This window comes from Poecile atricapillus, chromosome 26, assembly GCF_030490865.1.
Source record: "Poecile atricapillus isolate bPoeAtr1 chromosome 26, bPoeAtr1.hap1, whole genome shotgun sequence".
Lineage (NCBI taxonomy): Eukaryota > Metazoa > Chordata > Aves > Passeriformes > Paridae > Poecile > Poecile atricapillus.
This window is the reverse complement of record NC_081274.1, coordinates 4,302,525-4,320,947: the sequence shown is the minus strand read 5'-3', so window position 1 is coordinate 4,320,947 and position 18,423 is coordinate 4,302,525. Positions and strand designations below refer to the sequence as shown.

General features: G+C 49.1%; 1 pseudogene; it reads right to left on the bottom strand.

The window, feature by feature from the left end:
- Positions 1–18,423, bottom strand: part of LOC131588452 (zinc finger protein 208-like) — a 443,404-nt pseudogene that overhangs the window by 26,564 nt on the left and 398,417 nt on the right.

Here is an 18,423-nt window from a genome sequence, read left to right as displayed (position 1 = left end):
TAAGGCCCTGCCGTATTTGGTCCTCTGTTGTGCACACCAACAGGATGACAAAGAGCAGACTTTGAAGGAAACCTTATGGGTCGACTGCTGGGAATTTGACCCTTAAGAGGAACAACGGATTGATCAATTGATGGGAAGTTAGCCTGTGAAAGAGGAACAGTAACAATGAGGCTGTTATTGGCATGGTGACCTTGCCTCCTGTACTGGCCAAGGGTGAGATGACATGGTAACTGGGAAAATTCCAGTCCAGGGGAGAAGATAGGAGGCTTGGTTCTGCAGAGGAGAGGCAAGAAGGACAAAATGCACGCCTTTTTGATGCAGGGCATGCCCTGAAGGTGCATGGCCTGCCTGCCCCTCCCATTGGAGCACCATGCTCCATCTCCTGCCGCTGCTCAGTGGCTTTTCACCAGTCCAGGGGTTTGTAGGTATTATTTGCAACAGCAACTAATAAAATAAGACTTGCTTTGCAATTTTGTGCACGGGCATCTTCCAGCACCCATGATGTTCTTGGCAACGAGGATGGGATGCCCAGAGCACAAAAACCCATGGTGTTTTGAGCATGTGTGAGTGAAAAATGGACGCATGTTTGAGTGTGGGTAAGAGAACAGGGACAGGGTTTGGGCAGTGGAGTGTATGGTTGTGTAATATATGTTGGTATAATTTGTGTTTTATTGTACACATATAAAATCATGTATAAAAGCATGTTTTATGTAAAACAAAAACCACAAGCAACTTAAGATTTCAAAAGCAGCTGCTGGAAAACCAGGAATTTGCAAGAGAATGACCCAGCAATTAAGATAACACTGAGAAGAGCTGGGTCCACCCAAGCAAGATAAGCGCTCTAACGACTCGGTGATTAACGCCTGATACCGACCTGATCTGATTCTCCAGGACCATACATCTCAATGTCGGTTTCCCAAAAAAAACTACACAGACTAAAAAGAAAACTCACCACGATTCTACATCTCAAAGCCTGCTTCCCGAAAAACCACTCAAACTTCATCTTCTTCTCAGAAAACTTGTTATAAATTTGTATTGTGATATTGGCTTTCGCAGATGAATATTATATGTTAAATACATTTTAGCTATGTATGTACTTTTTTCTTGTTAACAAGTTTTAAGCTTAAAAGAATTTCCTAGGTACAAGGCAAGGAAACCCCAGAGGGCAAGGACAGTTGAGCCAAAGCTGCTTATCAGGAGAACAATAGAGCCCAAACTGTTATCAGCAGAAGATATGAAGGCCAGCTGCCCTCAAAAGGAAGGATGAGAGGCCCAGATGGTTATCAACAAGTGACCATTTGCAAAAGAAAGGAAACCAAACTTCAAATAATGCTGACCAGCTAGAATAATGATGACCAGCAAAAAATATGCTGAACAACAGAAAATAAAAAAATTGTGGAAAAGCATGATCTAAGAAGGCGGAACCAGGGAGGGGACATGTTTGAATATGCATAAAATCCTCACAGCAGGGGGGGATAAAAAGAGTATTCCCAAGATACCAGGTGTGTTCCTGGCAACCCGCCAGGGCACCCGGCCGTTTTAACCCTTTGCTTTATTTTTTTTGTCTCCTAATTGTTCTTAAAAACGAGATTCACTTAATAAATTATAAAAAGAATTTAATATAAATAAAAAGACAATTAGGAGAGAAAAGAAATAAAGCAAAGGGTTAAAACGGCCGGGTGCCCTGGCCAGTTGCCAGGAACACACCTGGTATCTCAGGGACCCTCCCTTTTATCTTCCCCTGCTGTGAGGGGTTAATGCATATTCAAAGCGTGTTCCCTCCCTGGTTCTGCCTTCTTAGAATATGCTCTTGTACAACTTATTTTTCTGCTGGTCAGCACTGTTTTTGCTGATCATCATTATTTTGGAGTTTGGTTTCCTTTCCTCTGGAAATGGTCACTCATCGATAAGAGCATAAGCCCCTCATCCTTCCTTTGAGGGTAGCTGGTCTTCCTGTCTTTCGCTGATAACAGTTTGGGCTCTACTGTTCTCTTGATAACAGCTTGGGCCCCACTGTCCTTGCCCTCTGGGGTTTCCTTGCATTGTACCTAGGAAATTCTTTTAAGCTTAAGACTTGTTAGTAAGAAAAAAGTACATACATAGCTAAAAGTATTTAACATATAAGATTCATCTGCGAAAGCCAATATCACAATACAAATTTATAACAAACCCCTCCTCTTCTTTTTTTATAAATCATTTGGCTTGAGCAATAATTCTTGTTTTCTAGCTTCTAGCACTCGTTCATTTTTTTCACAAATCAATTTAGCTTCTTCCAATGGATCTTTCACATTATTTTGTTTTCTTAATACCATGATTTTTTTTTGTTTTGTTTTTGCCATTCCAGATGTAGCCAATTTCAAGTCTGTAGGCATTTTCTATGCCCTAAAATATACTGGTGATCAGCCAATTTAAACGGGGGATTAAACAAAGAAGAAATATTAAACCAGCTGTAGCACTGCTACAAGGGGAAGAACTTAGCTTCTTCTACTACTTTATCCCCAATACATTATCTCACCCATTAGTGGTCATTACTGATTTTCATTTTTGGACTGGCACATGGGCCATTTTTCTGATACCTTTGGCGATATCTAGAATGGCATTTTTATTGTCATTGAAAACAACAATCTGATGTATTAATTTTCTCACAGAACACCCCTTCTTTTAGCCAATAGTTTAAAGCCAGCTTACTCTGATATATTGCAGCTCTGGCTTTTTATCTCTGAATGGCTATTAGTTCCATAGCCCCAGCTGTTTTATTGGTTATGATTTCTACAACAGCTTGGAGTTTCATAATGCAAAAATTAGGGTTCGATATCCCCAACTTCCATCTTGTGCTCAAGAATGTTTCCAATATGTGTTCAGGGGCCATTTCTCATCTCCTCATTTTTGAGGTGCTCAAAACCATTCTCTTTTATTTCTTTTTAGGACCTCAAAAACCAACACCCCCAATTGATTTGTCTCGTCTTGACAAAAGGAAAAATCCTGGTTGAATCATTCTCAGAGTACAATTCCCCTTCCATTGCGAAGGGAGCTTTGGGTATGCCCTTTTCTCACTGTCTTAGTTTAAGGCAAATTAGGGAGGAAAACTCTAAATGGGGATTTCCCCAGGGAAATGCCCCTCCCCACCAACCGGTCCGGGAAAGGGAAAAAATTTCCTTGGAGAGAAGTGGAAAAAGCTGTTTATTTAACAGAAAATTGAATAATATTAAATAATAAAACCTCTTGCTGTTCGATGGGATGGCAAATCTAGGAAGAAAAGTCCTTTTCATGTGGTGTAGCTCGGCTCGCTCAGTTTCTTATCAGTCCCTCCGGCGCTGGAAAAGTGCCGAGGCCCAGGCCCCGGTGGGCCACAGGCGTGAGCTCCCGGGGTTTGGCTGGGTGTTCAGTCCAGAGCAGGCTTGCACAGATCCAAGAAAAAGGAAAAAAACAAAGGTCCAGGGAATTCCTCTGCCTCAGCTAGCTAAAACTAACTAAAAGCCAGGGAGAAGCTCTGTCCCGCCGTCTGTCTGTGCTGCAGACAACACAGTCCAGGAGCGAGATGTGTGGGAGTTATATTTTCTTTAACACAAACTGCGGCTTCTTCTTCCCCCTCTCTTGCTCTCAGAGCCAGTCTTAAAGGTGCAGAACTTAATATGTAACATAAACCAGACGATTGGGGATACCAGTATCATAAAGTCACCCCAGGACATTCCACCCCTTATCCCCATATCGTCAACTTATTATCAAAATTAATATATATATATATTTTAACTCTACAACACATACATTATACAGACAAGGGAATTAATTCACGATCTTCACCCAACCATCAGGTCTCCCTGAGGTACACATTGTGTTGTTCCATCTTTCCGCATTATCCACCATGTGCAACCCGGTCCCTGAGCAAAAACAACCCCACGAATGGGTTTGTTTGCACTCGAAGTAGAATTGATCCAAACTGTCTTTCCTAACAAACCTCTGAGATGTACCGCTGGGACTTTGTCTCCGTCTACTATATACAGGGCCTCGGATTGGGCTGGGCCTGCTCGGTTGGTGGAACCTCGGGTGTTAACTATCCAGGTGGCCTTTGCTAGATGCTGCTCCCAATTTTTGAAAGATCCCCCACCCAATGCTTTCAAGGTAGTCTTTAACAGTCCATTGTACCTCTCCACTTTCCCTGCAGCAGGTGCATGGTAGGGGATATGGTACACTCACTCAATGCCATGTTCCCTAGCCCAGCTGTTTATAAGGTTATTCTTGAAATGAGTCCCATTGTCTGACTCAATCCTCTCAGGGGTGCCGTGCCTCCAAAGGACCTGCTTTTCAAGTCCCAGGATGGTGTTCCGGGCTGTAGCATGAGGCACAGGGTAGGTTTCCAGCCATCCTGTGGTGGCTTCTACCATTGTGAGCACATAGCGCTTGCCTTGGCGGGTTTGGGGCAGTGTGATGTAGTCAATCTGCCAGGCCTCTCCATACTTGTATCTGGACCACTGCCCACCGTACCAGAGGGGCTTCAACCGCTTGGCCTGCTTGATCGTAGCAGACGTCTCACAGTCATGGATAACCTGAGAAATACTGTCCGTGGTTAGATCCACCCCTCGGTCTCGTGCCCGCTTATAGGTGGCATCTCTACCCTGATGGCCTGAGGCATCATGGGCCCATCGAGCTAGGAACAACTCTCCCTTGTGTTGCCAATCTAAGTCTGTCTTTGACACCTCTATCTTTGCAGCCTGATCCACCTGTTCATTGTTTCGGTGCTCTTCATTAGCTCTACTCTTGGGAACATGGGCATCTACATGACGGACCCTCACAGACAGTTTCTCTACCCTGGTGGCGATGTCTTTCCACTCATCAGCAGCCCAGATTGGCTTTCCTCTGCATTGCCAGTTGGCCTTTTTCCACTTTTCTAGCCATCTCTACAGAGCATTGGCTACTATCCATGAATCAGTGTAGAGGTAGAGTTTTGGCCACTTCTCTCTTTCAGCAATATCTAGGGCCAGTTGAACAGCTTTGAGTTCAGCAAGTTGGCTTGATCTACTTTTTTCTTCAGTGGCCTCTGCGACCTGTCGTGTGGGGCTCCATACGGCTGCTTTCTACTTCTGGTTCATCCCTACGATGCGACAGGAACTATCAGTGAACAGAGCGTAGCGTGTTTCTTCTGCTGGCAGTTGGTTGTACGGTGGAGCTTCTTCAGCTCGTGTCACTTGTTCTTGTTTCTCTTTATCAGTGAGACCAAAGTTTTCACCTTCCGGCCAGTTTGTAATTATCTCTAAAATCTCAGGGCGATTTGGGTTTCTAATACGGGCGCGCTGTGTGATGAGAGTGATCTACTTGTTCTATGTAGCGTCGGTGGCGTGGTGGGTAGAGGGAACCTTTCCTTTAAACATCCACCCCAGCACTGGCAGTCGGGGTGCCAGGAGGAGTTGTGCTTCTGTGCCAATCACTTCTGAGGCGGCTTGGACTCCTTCATAGGCAGCTAAGATTTCTTTCTCTGTGGGAGTGTAGTTGGCTTCGGACCCTCTGTAGCTTCGGCTCCAGAATCCCAGTGGTCGGCCTCGAGTCTCCCCAGGCACTTTCTGCCAAAGGCTCCAGGACAGACCATGGCTCCCGGCTGCAGAGTAAAGCACGTTCTTCACATCTGGTCCTGTTCTGACTGGGCCAAGGGCTACAGCATGAGCAATCTCCTGTTTGATCTGAGCAAAGGCTTGTTGTTGTTCAGGGCCCCACTGGAAAGTGTTCTTTTTGCGGGTGACCAGGTAAAGAGGGCTCACGATCTGGCTGTACTCAGGAATGTGCATCCTCCAAAAACCTATGGCACCTAGGAAAGCTTGTGTTTCCTTCTTGTTGGCTGGTGGAGACATTGCTGTAATCTTGTTGATGACATCAGTAGGAATCTGACGCCGTCCATCTTGCCACTTTACCCCCAAGAACTGAATTTCACGAGCTGGTCCCTTAACTTTGCTCTTCTTGATGGCAAAACTGGCTTTCAGGAGAACCTGGATGATTTTCTCTCCTTTCTCAAAGACCTCTTCAGCCGTCTTTCCCCAAACAATGATGTCATCAATGTACTGCAGATGTTCTGGAGCATCACCCTTTTCCAGGGCAGCCTGGATCAGTCCATGGCAGATGGTGGGGCTGTGCTTCCACCCCTGGGGCAGTCGGTTCCAGGTGTACTGCACTCCCCTCCACGTGAAGGCAAACTGAGGCTTGCATTCTGCTGCCAGGGGAATGGAGAAAAATGCATTAGCAATGTCGATAGTGGCGTACCACTTTGCTGCTTTGGACTCCAGCTCGTACTGGAGCTCCAGCATGTCCGGCACGGCAGCGCTCAGCAGTGGAGTCACTTCATTTAATGCACGATAGTCCACAGTCAATCTCCATTCTCTGTCAGACTTGCGCACAGGCCAGATGGGGCTGTTGAAGGGTGAGTGGGTTTTGCTGACCACCCCTTGGCTCTCCAGTTCTCGGATCATCTTGTGGATGGGGATCACAGCATCTCGAGTTGTTCTATATTGTCGGCGGTGCACCGTCGAGGTGGCAATTGGCACTCACTGTTCTTCCACCTTCAGGAGTCCTACAGCAGATGGGTTCTCTGACAGTCCAGGCAAGGTGTTCAATTGCTGGACACCCTCTGTCTCTACAGCTGCTATCCCAAATGCCCACCTAAGTCCCTTTGGGTCCTTAAAATACCCACTTCGGAGGAAGTCTATGCCTAAAATGCATGGGGCCTCTGGGCCAGTCACAATGGGGTGCTTCTTCCACTCATTTCCAGTCAGGCTCACATCAGCTTCCACTAAAGTCAAGTCCTGTGATCCGCCTGTCACACCAGCAATAGAAACAGATTCTGCCCCTACATATCTTGATGGGATTAGGGTGCACTGTGCACCAGTGTCAACCAAGGCCTCATATCGTTGTGGTTCTGATGTGCCAGGCCAACGAATCCACACAGTCCAAAAGACACGGTTTTCCCTAGCCTCTACCTGGCTAGAGGCAGGGCCCCTCTAAGCCTGGTTATCCTTCTTTCCTTGGGTATATGTCTTGGAGGTTCCTTCAAGGGAATCAGACATGTCATCATCATACTTGTCAGTTTGACTACAGGCTACTGGAGCGGCTTTCTTTTTGGTGGAGTATCCCCCCTGAGTCTTGCTGTCTTCCAATTCACGCACCCGCTGTGCCAGAGCACCAGTAGATTTTCCATCCCATCTTTTCATGTTTTCTCCACAGTCACGTAGGAAAAACCACAGCTCAGCTCGTAGCCTTTTCTCTCTATCTGGGGAACTTCTGCGTTGAGTACCAGGGCTCTTGGTCTGTACTGCCGAGACTGGAACAAGGTCCTCCCTGAGTTTCTTGAAATTCTCCTCCATTTTGTCTTGAAAGTTTTGTATACGTGTTTCCATAGCTGCAATTTTTGTCTGTATGGGGCCATGCACGGTATCTGCATATGCTCGAAGCTTCTTCGCCATATCCATCACAGTCTCCTCCCGGTCATCCCGCTTCATTGTTGCTAAAGCAGAAGCGTATTCTTGTGGCCCAAGTCGAACAAGTTTTCGCCACATCACAGATGTACATGGCACCAAGTCTGGATTTCTAGTACCTAAGTTACCCACGAAGACAATCTCTACTATTGCCATTTCTCTCAAGCGCTGAATCCCTTGTTCTATGGTTTTCCAATGAGTTTGCTGTATATAGAGATCATCTGCACACAGATATCTTTGTGCCACACTTCTCAGGACCCGTTCCCAGAGACTATAAGGGTCAGCCCGCCTCATCACTTCTTGGTCGATAACCGGATCGTGTGACAGGGATCCCAGATGCCTCGCTTCAGTGCCATCCAGAACTGTAGCCTCACCTGCAGCATCCCACAGACGGACTAACCAACTAATTATAGATTCATCAGGTCGTCGAGTGTAATCTTTTCTCAGGCCACGAAGGTACTTCAGGGAGAAAGGTTCACCAGCGCCTTCTGATTTTTGATCAGTTGCTGGTCTTGAGGGTCCTTCCCCCGCATCACCATCATCATCATCTACTGGCCGATGGGTTTTCGTTTTGAATTTCATACCTCTCGTGGTAGGAGCAACAGACACTGGCTTAGGCTCACTGTCTGGTGTGGCCACTGGCTTAGGCTCACTGTCTGGTTTGGCTGCAGCCTGAGTGACTGGGGTAGCTGCTGATTTATCTGCCTGCCCTACAGTATCTAGCACCGTGCGATAAGCATACGCTAGGGCCCAGCTTATTGCAATGATATTTTTCTGCTTAGAATCATCACAGCAATTCTCTTCCAGATATTTCCCTACTTCATCTGGGTTCTGAATTTGTTCAAGTGAAAATTCCCAGGCTGGGGGATCAGAGAATTCCTTCAGAGTTCGGCCAATTCTCTCCCATTCTCTACTCCACTCAGGATTTCTCACACCTGAGTCTACTTCCGGGGCAGGGGTCTCATTGGCTCTTCTGGATATCTCAGCCCTCATTCTAGAGAAGTTGCAGACCATATAGAGGAAACCTAACAGCTGAACTAACAAGAAAGTGGTATCCTTAACACTCAGGGGAAACTGGATATTCTCAAAGAGGGACATAACAGATTCAAAGGAGAAGAAGGAAAGAAAAGGCTGGAAAGCCTCATCCCCTGCTCTTCCTCTAACAAACTGGGTACAATTACTAATAAACTCCCAAAATGTGCTACTGGGACTGGGAGGCAGGGTCGGGCGAAGAAACCATAAGCCAAACATACCTGACAGAAACTTCAGTAGTTCTATAAACTTCTTATAAATCATTATCACCGAGCCCAGCACAATAACCATTCTAATCCGTGCCCCTCTACTGGGAAAGAGGGCAAAGACAGGTATTAAAACCTCAAAAACTTTTAGGGACCAGATCCACATGAAGGCTTCCACCCCGAGAGATATTATGTATCCAAGCAACATGGCTGCTGACTGCTTTATCCCAATACAGAATAAATACAACCAACAATCAGTACAGGTTTTTCCACTTTCTCTTGCCCCTGTTCGTTGGGCGCCAAAAACTATATTTGTCCTAGTTTAGGGCAAATTAGGGAGGAAAACTCCAAATGGGGATTTCCCCAGGGAAATGCCCCTCTTCACTTTCTGGTCCGGGAAAAGAGAGAAAAAAAAAAAAAAAATTCTTTGGAGAGAAGTGGAAAAAGCTGTTTATTTAACAGAAATTGAGTAATATTAAATAATAGTAATAAAACCTCTTGCTGTTCGATGGGGTGGCAAATCTAGGAAGAAAAGTCCTTTTCATGTGGTGTAGCTCGGCTCGCTCAGGTTCTTATCAGTCCCTCCGGCGCTGGAAAGTGCCGAGGCCCAGGCCCCGGTGGGCCACAGGCGTGAGCTCCCGGGGTTTGGCTGGGTGTTCAGTCCAGAGCAGGCTTGCACAGATCCAGAAAAAAGGGAAAAAACAAAGGTCCGGGGAACTCTGCCTCAGCTGGCTAAAACTAACTAAAAACCAGGGAGAAGCTCTGTCCCGCTGTCTGTCCGTGCTGCAGACAACACAGTCCAGGAGCGAGATGTGTGGGAGTTATATTTTCTTTAACACAAACTGCGGCTTCTTCTACCCCCCTCTCTTGCTCTCAGAGTCAGTCTTAAAGGTGCAGAACTTAATATATAACATAAACCAGACGATTGGGGATACCAGTATCATAAAGTCACCCCAGGACACCCAGTCACTCCCAGTGACCCCGCCTGTCCATCTCGCCCCTCCGTGGATCTGCCGTCCCTCAGCCAATCAGATCGCGTCTCTCTGATGACTCATCAGTTGCCGGGCAGATCCACAGAGCCGAGAGCCCCGCGCTGGACTCGGCCTTCCAGTGCCGCGCACTTCATTCCCAGTCCCTCCCAGTGCCACCACAGTCCCTCCCAGTGCCACCACAGTCCCGCCCAGAAGCCCCAGAGTCCCTCCTACTCCTTTTTAGCCCATTCCCAGTCCATTTCGAATTCATTCCCACTCCACTCCCAGAAGTCCACACCCTCTAACAGTGTCCCAGTATCCACTTTCATCTCTTTCAGTGCCACCCCAGTCCCTCCCAGTCCATTCCCAGTCCCTCACAATGCCACACCACTCCTCACCCATCTCTCCCAGTTCCCCCCCAGCTGATCCCACTCTGTCTCCACTCTCTCCCAGTGTTCCCAGCGTGTCCATCTCGCTGGTGCCCTCGAGCTCCCAGCCCGGCCCCGGCCGCCTGCTCTGCTCCCTGATGGATTTCTCCCCTGCCCACATCCAGCTGAGCTGTTCCCAGGGCCAGCAGCAGCTCTCGGGCCACGTGCTGGCCACTGCCGTGCTCCCCAGCGGGGACTGGAGCCAGCAGCTCCTGGTGCTGCTGGAAACCGCCCCCGGCAATGCGGGCTCAGCTCCAGCTGCCAGGTGGAGCACGTCAGCCTGGAGCACCCCCTGAGCCGGCACTGGGGCACGGCCCGGCCCCCACAGCGCCGGGGGCAGCGGGGGAGGCACTGGGGGGGCACAGAGGGGGATTGGGGTGTGCTGGGAGGAACCGGGAGGGAGTTTGAGATAGACTGGTTTAAACTGGGAGAGGGGTTTGGGGGTCAAAAATGGCTGAGAAAAGGATTAGAAGATGTTGGGGAGGGTGGGATGAGGTTCTGGGGGTCCTGGTGGACACTGGGAGGGAGTTTAGGGGTGCTGGGTGTCACTGGGAGGGATTTGAGTGAAACTGGAGGAGCTGGAAGGAGATTGGGCATTGGAAAGCAGGGATTGGGATGAGGTTGGTTGTGCTGGGAAGAGACTGGGAAGAGTATTGATGAGTCCTGGTGGGGCTGGGAAGGGACTGGGAGCGGGTTTGGGGGTCCTGGGGCAGTGGGGAGAAATTGGGAGGGGGCTGTGGGATCCTGAGAGGAACAGGAGGGGCTCTGGTGGGTCCTGGGGAGGCTGGGAAGAGACTGGGAGTGATTTACCAAAATAGCGATATTGATCCGGTATCAACATCAATCTGTTAATGGACAAAAAACCTCTCCAACAGTTTAAAGTTACAAAGTGGATGTTTAATCACAGCACTGGGTGAGTGCAGGAGTCATCCCCTTAATACACACTGCAAGTTGACAAAAGATTCCAGTGTCTATTTATTCACAAGTCTTGAATTTCCAAAATACTAATACATATTAATAGAAATGCATAATGCTAACACTTCCCATTCCCCAGGTTTGGTGAAAATGCACGGTAATGATTTAAAAAGTCATTATGCCCGCATGGTAGGCTCTGTAATTTGAGGAGAGGGTCATTTTGACATGTAGGGGTCATCAAGAGATGAAGGAAAACCGCTCTTCCTCACTCTCACCTTTCTACCTTTACAATGGTGGACATTACAAATAACATTTGGTACAATTCCAATTTCCTTCCTTGTGACTTTGAAATGGGTTTCCAGATGTAAGGTCTCTGATCTTCCTGAACCTGTTTATCAATTTCTCTTTTCACATTATAAGCACAGCTGAAGAAACATACAATGAAAAGTAATTTTTTACCTAAGTCTGAGATTCATTATCTCAAATCCTGCTTCTCACTTAAATCATTAGCTCTAACTAGTTCCAGCAAGGCCTATCTCTAGCCATAATCTATAATTTTTCTCTAATTCTTAATTGTTTAAAATTAGTGACTCCAAAAGAGTTTTCAAAGGGTCCTGGGTGGGCTGGGGGAGACTGGGAGGGTCCTTGGAGGAGGTTGGGGTGTCTGTGAGAGGTTTTGGGGGTCCTGACGCCGGCAGGTGCCCCAGGGATGCCATGAAATGCCACCCGCAGCAAGAGGCTAACGGGGATGGGCGGCTCCATGTTGGCCTTCATCTTCCTGGCACTGGGGCTCGGCTTCTGCCTGTACAGGAAGGTGAGGGGGGGGTCCCAGGGGTCGTGTCCTCCCCCCCCACAGAGCCTGTGTGCTCCCCTCGGGGCCCCCATGTCCGGTGTCACCCCCTTTTCTCTGCCCACACAGCTCCTGAGGCAAAAGGTTCTTGAGGATTGAAAGTCAACAATTCCCACTGTCATTCTGTATCCTGTTGAATTTCCATTCCCTTGCTTTCATCCAGGTGCCCACAGGGAGCCAGGAAGATGTGGAGCCTCCCAGCCAGGTGTCTTCCCAACACGGATCACCAGGACCACGGATCACCAGGGCTCTGCCCAACGGGGGTCACTGGGGATCATCCAACGCCGATCCTCCCATGGGGGATGGAGCTGGAGCAGCGCACGAAGCTCTTCCCGCACTCGGGGCACTCGCAGGGCTTCCCTTACTGGTGCCTCCGTTGGTGTCGGGTCAAGTTAGATCTCTGTGAGAAGCTCTTCCCACACTGGGGACACTCGTAGGGCCTCTCCCCAGTGTGGATGCGCCGGTGGACGGCGAGGTTGCCGTTCTGCTTGAAGCCCTTCCCGCAGTCGGGGCAGCGGAAGGGCCTCTCCTCTGTGTGAATCCGCTCATGTATGAGGACATTGGAGCTGGTCTGAAACCTCTTCCCACACTCGGGACACTCGTAGGGCCTCTCCCCAGTGTGGATGCGCAGGTGTTTTCTCAGGCCAGAGCTCCACCCAAAGCTCTTCCCACATTCCAAGCAGGTGTAGGGCCGTTCCCCTGTGTGGATCACCTGATGACTCCTCAGGGTGGAGCTCTGGCTGAAGCTCTTCCCACATTCCCCACACTCGTAGGGCTTTTCCCCAGTGTGGATCACCTGGTGCTGGATCAGGTCAGAGCTGTAGCTAAAGCCCTTCCCACATTCCAATCACTTGTGGGGCTTCTCCCCCAGCTCTGAGCTCCGGCTGGATCTCTGGCCGTGTTCGTGGCACAGGGAGGGTCTTTCCTCCTCGCAGCTCCTTGGATTGGGTTTGCAGCCCCTCCTTGTGCAGCATCTCCGGGGCTTTTCCTCCTCCTCCTCCATCTGGACACGGCTTGGGAACGTAAAATCCTGGCTGGGGAGAAAAAAACAACAGGAGAGCGCCTTGGGCTGGGGATTCCTCCTTCTCCAAGTTCATCTCAGAAAATCACTGGGCATCTTGTATCTGGAAAAATCTCCAGAACACCAAGATTCAGCCCAAACACCCTCCAAACATCAAAACAGATCAAAAACTCATCAAACAAGATTCACTCAAAATCCCCTCCAAAATAGAAATGTTCAGCCCTCACAAGAAACCAAAGTACCAACATTTAGCCCAATAAAGCTCAGAAACACCAAGATTCAGCTCCGTGAAAATCGTGGATCTCCCTGCCCGGGCACTCGCTGCATGGGGGGTGAGGGGGGCAATGAGGCCGGGCCGGAGCAGGGGGTGCCTGAGAGAGGCCCCGAGCCCGGGGGAAGCCCCTGCAGAGCCATGGAAGTGGCTCCTGGCCGGACTCGGGGATCCCCCTGGCGATCCCCGCTGGAGCAGCCTGGTCCTGAGGGACTCTGGCCCCTGGCAGGGACCCCAGGCTGCAGCAGGACAAGGATTCCTGTCCCTCAGGGGGAGGCACTGACATGACCTGACTGTGACCCCCATCCCTGTGCCTCTGGGCGGGGAGGGGGACGGAGAGGGGCAGAAAGTTAAGCCCGGGAAGGAGGGAGAGCGGGGGGGAAGATGGATTTCCGTAGGAATTACTTTACTTCTCATTTGTTTGTCCTGATATGTCGGACAATAAATTCAATTAATTTCCCCAAGTCAGGTGTGCTGTGCCCGTGACCAAGGATTGAACTGTCCCCACCCTCATCCAAACCCCGAGCCTTTCCTTGTGTGTTCGGCTCCCCGCCCAGGGCAGGAAGGAGAGTCACAGAGTTTTGGCCTCGCTCCGGCATAGCCCTGCTCCATCCCGGACTCACCCGCAGCTCGCAGCGCCCTCAGCTCCCAGGCACCCCGAGCTCCCGGCGCTTCAGCGCAGCGGCGCTTCCTTGGCCTCCTGCCCGGGCCGGGCCCAGCGCCGGGGCCGCTCCTCAGCCCAGGCTAACGAGAAATGGCGGAGCTCAGCCCAAGGCAGGCGAGGCCGTGCCGTGTGCAGAGCCCGCCGCTGGCTGCGATTGGCTGCTTCTGCTGTCACTCGTGGCTCTGGCGCGCGCTGATTGGGCAGAGCGGGGACAAGCCCGGCCCCGCTGGCGCCCCCAGGGCGGCCGTGGGGCAGGAGAGCCGCCATTGCCGGAGCGTCTGTGCGGGCCCGGCAGCGGCGGCAGCAGCGGCCGGAGCCCGGTGAGGCGGCGGCGGCGGAGCTCGGAGGCGGCCCCGGCCATCGCAGGTGGGAGCCGCGCTCGGTTCTGCGGGGGCTCGGGGCTCGCTGCGGGCCCGGGAGGGGGCGGCAGGGGGCTGTGGCGGGTGGCTTGTGCCGTGGCCGGCCCGTGTTGGCCCTGGGCTGAGGGCGCTGCGGGAGCGGCTGCCCGCGGTCTCCTTGCCGCTGGGGCCTCGGCAGGAGGCGGTGGCGGAGCAGCGCTGGCTCGTCCCGCTTCGTGTCGGGAGGCCGGAGGTGGCTGCGCTGTGCCCGGGGCTGGGCGGGAAAATTCCCGGCGCCAGAGGTTTGTGTGGCCCAAGGAGCCAGAGGAGTGGTGTGCGAGTGACTTTATTGCTGCCCAAAGGGAGAGGCCATGGGCCATTTGCCGTGCGCTCTCTCCAGTTGTTGGAGGACGCGGCCTCGTTTTTGTCCTGATTTTCCCGGCCGCATGTCCCTGTCCCTTTGCCCAACACTGGCGGAGGTGCTTGGAAGGTTCAGCCTTCCCGATCCGCCTGCTGCATGTCCTTTTTGTATAACACCCGATATTCCTGGCTCTGTGAAGTGTTTGTTCTTCTGGAAGTTCAGGAATGTGTTGGGACATGGTCTGAGCAGCAGTCCTTGTCAATTAGTAACATTTTCTGAAACTGATTATTTCTCCCAGTGTTTCCTTATGTGCAAGTCCCTGGCCCTGTCTCCAAGCAGATTCACTCATTTTCATTCAAAAGTCATACAATGTTCAATGTTTTCTTCCTGGGTGTTCTTTGGTTTTGGGATTGCTCTCAGTGCCCTCATTCTCTGTCCTTTTGTAGCCCTTTGTGGCTCAGGAGGCCTGGCTGCCACCTGCATCCCCTTGCTCAGCTGCTGAATGAGCTGCAGTCAGCAAGGTGTGGTGCATGGTAAAAAGATGAGAGTTGCTGTAGCACATGAGAGGAGAAACAGCATTTGTTTAACCCATGGTCTGTGAGGGAAGCACAAAACCGTGTCCCATTCCCATCCTTTCCACGTTTGGACAAGTACATGAGCTGCTTTGCTGTTTCCTTCGTTATCTGTTTTACTACTTTTCCATTGCTGTCTATTTGCCAAGAGTAGTTTGAGTTACTTAACTTTTCCACAAACTCTGCCTCGATTTTCTGCTAAAAGATAATGTGATCCCATCTCATGGTGAAATGTTGTGTTCCTCATCTGAGTGGATTGGTGTGGGGGAAGGTCAGGAGCTGGAGCTGTCTGGTTGGTTATTATTTCAATGACATCCTGTAATCTAATTATGCCATTGAAATGATAAATGGTTTCTCTGGTACCTGATATGAATTCATCAGCGTTCCCAGGGTCTAATCCATGGTGTTGCAGGATTTGTTCTGGTGATCGTTCGTCTTTTCCCCAGTTTTGGGTGCTCCCTCCGGATATGCGAAATAAAAAGAGCTCTATAACTCGCAGAGTAGTTATAAGAGTAGGTATGAATTTATTCAGCGCTGAGGTGGATGGGGGATATCTCCTCTGAAAAGCATGCACACCTCTTTGATTTGGTTTTCTCTTTTTATCTTTTACAGACTAGGTTTACAAGATATGCCTAAAACATATTCATTTTTTAACTCTGCTTGTCCTCACTTCATATTACAATTAACTCCATGCCCCTTTCATTCCTCTGGCCACCTTTTGGAACTTTAAATCCCTTCTTTCCTGCACAGGGTCTAAAGAATCTCCTTTATCTTGTGGTGCCTTTGTCTTTGCATCTTGTTTGTGTATTCTGGCTCCTTATCTTAACTTGCAGTCTGACTCTTTTCTTGTTCTTGTGGATCAGACTGTCAGGGTATGGTTTTTGTCCAACCCCCCTTTTAGTCAAGCATTTCTTTGTGTTTATTTCCTAATTTTTAATTTCTGTTTCACTCCAGCCACAGCTGCATCAATTGTCAGCTTTTCTCTCATTAAATCATCACATACTTGGATTCCCAACTGATTTCCCTGAACTTGTGGTGGCAAATAAACCCCAGTGGTCTGATACAGCCTATATAACATAGACAGAGACAGCACATGTTGGAGTGGGGACAGGGATGATTCCCCCCCACTTGTTTTACTGAAATTTTCACAACATTCTCTATTTTCTGTTTTCCTTTGCAGCTTAACCAATTTGTGTTGCAGAGTCAGATATCCTCACAATGGGCTGTGCCTTTAGCTGTGCAAATTCCATCTGTGCAAGCAGGCAGAGCTTGGGCTGAGGGACAGAGGGAATTGTTCCAATTCCTCCTGCCGGCAGGAAGCCCCTGGGCCATTGTGCAGGCTTTGTCCCAGGAGTGTTAATTTGCATTTCTAAAGCTTCTCTCCTGGCTGCCTGGAACAAAGCTTCTCTTCCAGGGCAGCTGTGGGTGATTCAAGTGTTCTCCCCAATTCCCTGCTGGTGCTTTTAGTCCTTTTCTTTTTGTGACAAAAAATATTCTATTAATGGTTTACGAGTTAAAGGGTCACCTTTAAAGCTCTTCTAGTTTTTCAAAATGCAGCTTAAAGGTGAACATAAGATAACTCATACCATCATTTTGCCATCACTACGAATCACACACAAACATAAAAAGAAAAATTACAAAGCAATCAAGTGTTTTCTTTTTCTTCTGCTAAAATTAAAATGTGATTCTCACAACATTGTCCCAAACAGAACGAACAATATAGGAGTAAAATTATTATGAAAAATTATTCTAACAGTGTAATCCTTTCACTGAAACTGTGAAAAGCAAAACCTCTTTAACAGTGTCTTTAGAGAAATAAGGTGTTACTTGATTCTGGTCAGGATGTGCAACAGGAATAATTTCATGCACACATAGGCTGGGTGTGCAGAGAAAATCATTCCATGACACATGAGTTTGACTAGATTTTTCCAAAACTTTATACAGTCTGACCCCATAGAAATCCCTTGGTTTAATGTTCATTGGTTTGAAGGTGTGGAGTTGTTAGGATTTGGTTTCCTGTTGCAGCCGGATTTCTGTGCCTGTGATGTGAATTAGGTGGGCACTCCTGGATTTCCTGCTCAGCCTTTTCCAGACCAGGTGTCTCCAGCTGTGCCTGGGGCAGTGTCTGGGGTGGATGTTGGTTGATGTTTGCTGCTGGGTGTGGATGTTTTGTTGATGGTCGTTATCTTGGTGGGAATCTTTTGGGCTATTCCCAGTCTGTTGAGATGTTAATTTCATCTCTGCTGAGTGCTGGAACATCCCTTAAAAGACACCTTTAAATTTCCTTTCCCCAAGGCAAAGGCAAACCATGTCCCTTTAGAGAAATAAGATTTAATGCCATTTTCAAGTTGGTCTATTTTGGCAGCAGCTAATCCCAGGCAGGGCAGAGTGTGAGTGGAATTGAGAGGCAGAGTGGAATTGTCCCGGTGCCTTCCCCAGCAGCTGTGGCGAGGGCAGGCACAGAAAGGGCTGAAGCTGCAAGAGTGAGAGCAAGGATTGTCCCGCAGTGGCTGGAGATGGCAAAGGAGGGTGGCCAGGCCGAGGATTTGAGCAGAGGATCTGTGGGCAGGCCCAGGGGCTTCCCCCGCTGGGGAGCCCTGGCTGCTGCTGCGTTGCCTTCAGTGCAGGCTCAGGGGTGGCCTGTTTAATATTCCCTTCCAATTCAGATTTCTGAGTCTGGAAGAGCCATGGCTGGGGCATCAATCATTTTATTTTTTTCATTTTGTTAAGTTTTGTTTTCTTTCTTGTGTCCACTCCATAACATTGAGGCTATCTGGGGCTAGAAAAGTCATACAATGTTCAGGCTAGAAGAGAGAATCCTCAGTCCAGCTCCTGCATTTCCTTAATTATCCTAAGAATTGTTCCAGCTGCATTTTAGTCCTGGGTAACATTATTTCTGAGATTCCCTGAACCCTCTCAGGGTCAATACAAGACAAATTTTCAGTCAAAATAGGTCTCAAATATTTAACCATTTTCTCTACCATTTGCTCTTTCTTTTTTTTCAGATACTCTGAGCTGTTTTTTTGCCTGACAATGAAGCCATTTCACAGAGGCTTCCTCTACCTCTTCTCCTTGTCCTCCTGACTGGATCAAGTCATCCACATCCTGCATTAAGCCAGTCCCTGGGGGTGAGATCAATTCCTTTGATATTTCCTGCAAGGCTTGCCCCAATCAGGCCGGTGCTTCCGTGCATCCCTGCAGAAGGACCGTCCATGTCTTGAGCATTTTCCCTTCTATCTCTTGTTGCCAGCCCAAGGCAGAATTCTGTTTGCATCCTCTGGGAGTGGGCAGATCCCCAGAAAGCATCTTTTGCATCAAGTTGTGAATGGCAGCAGTGTGA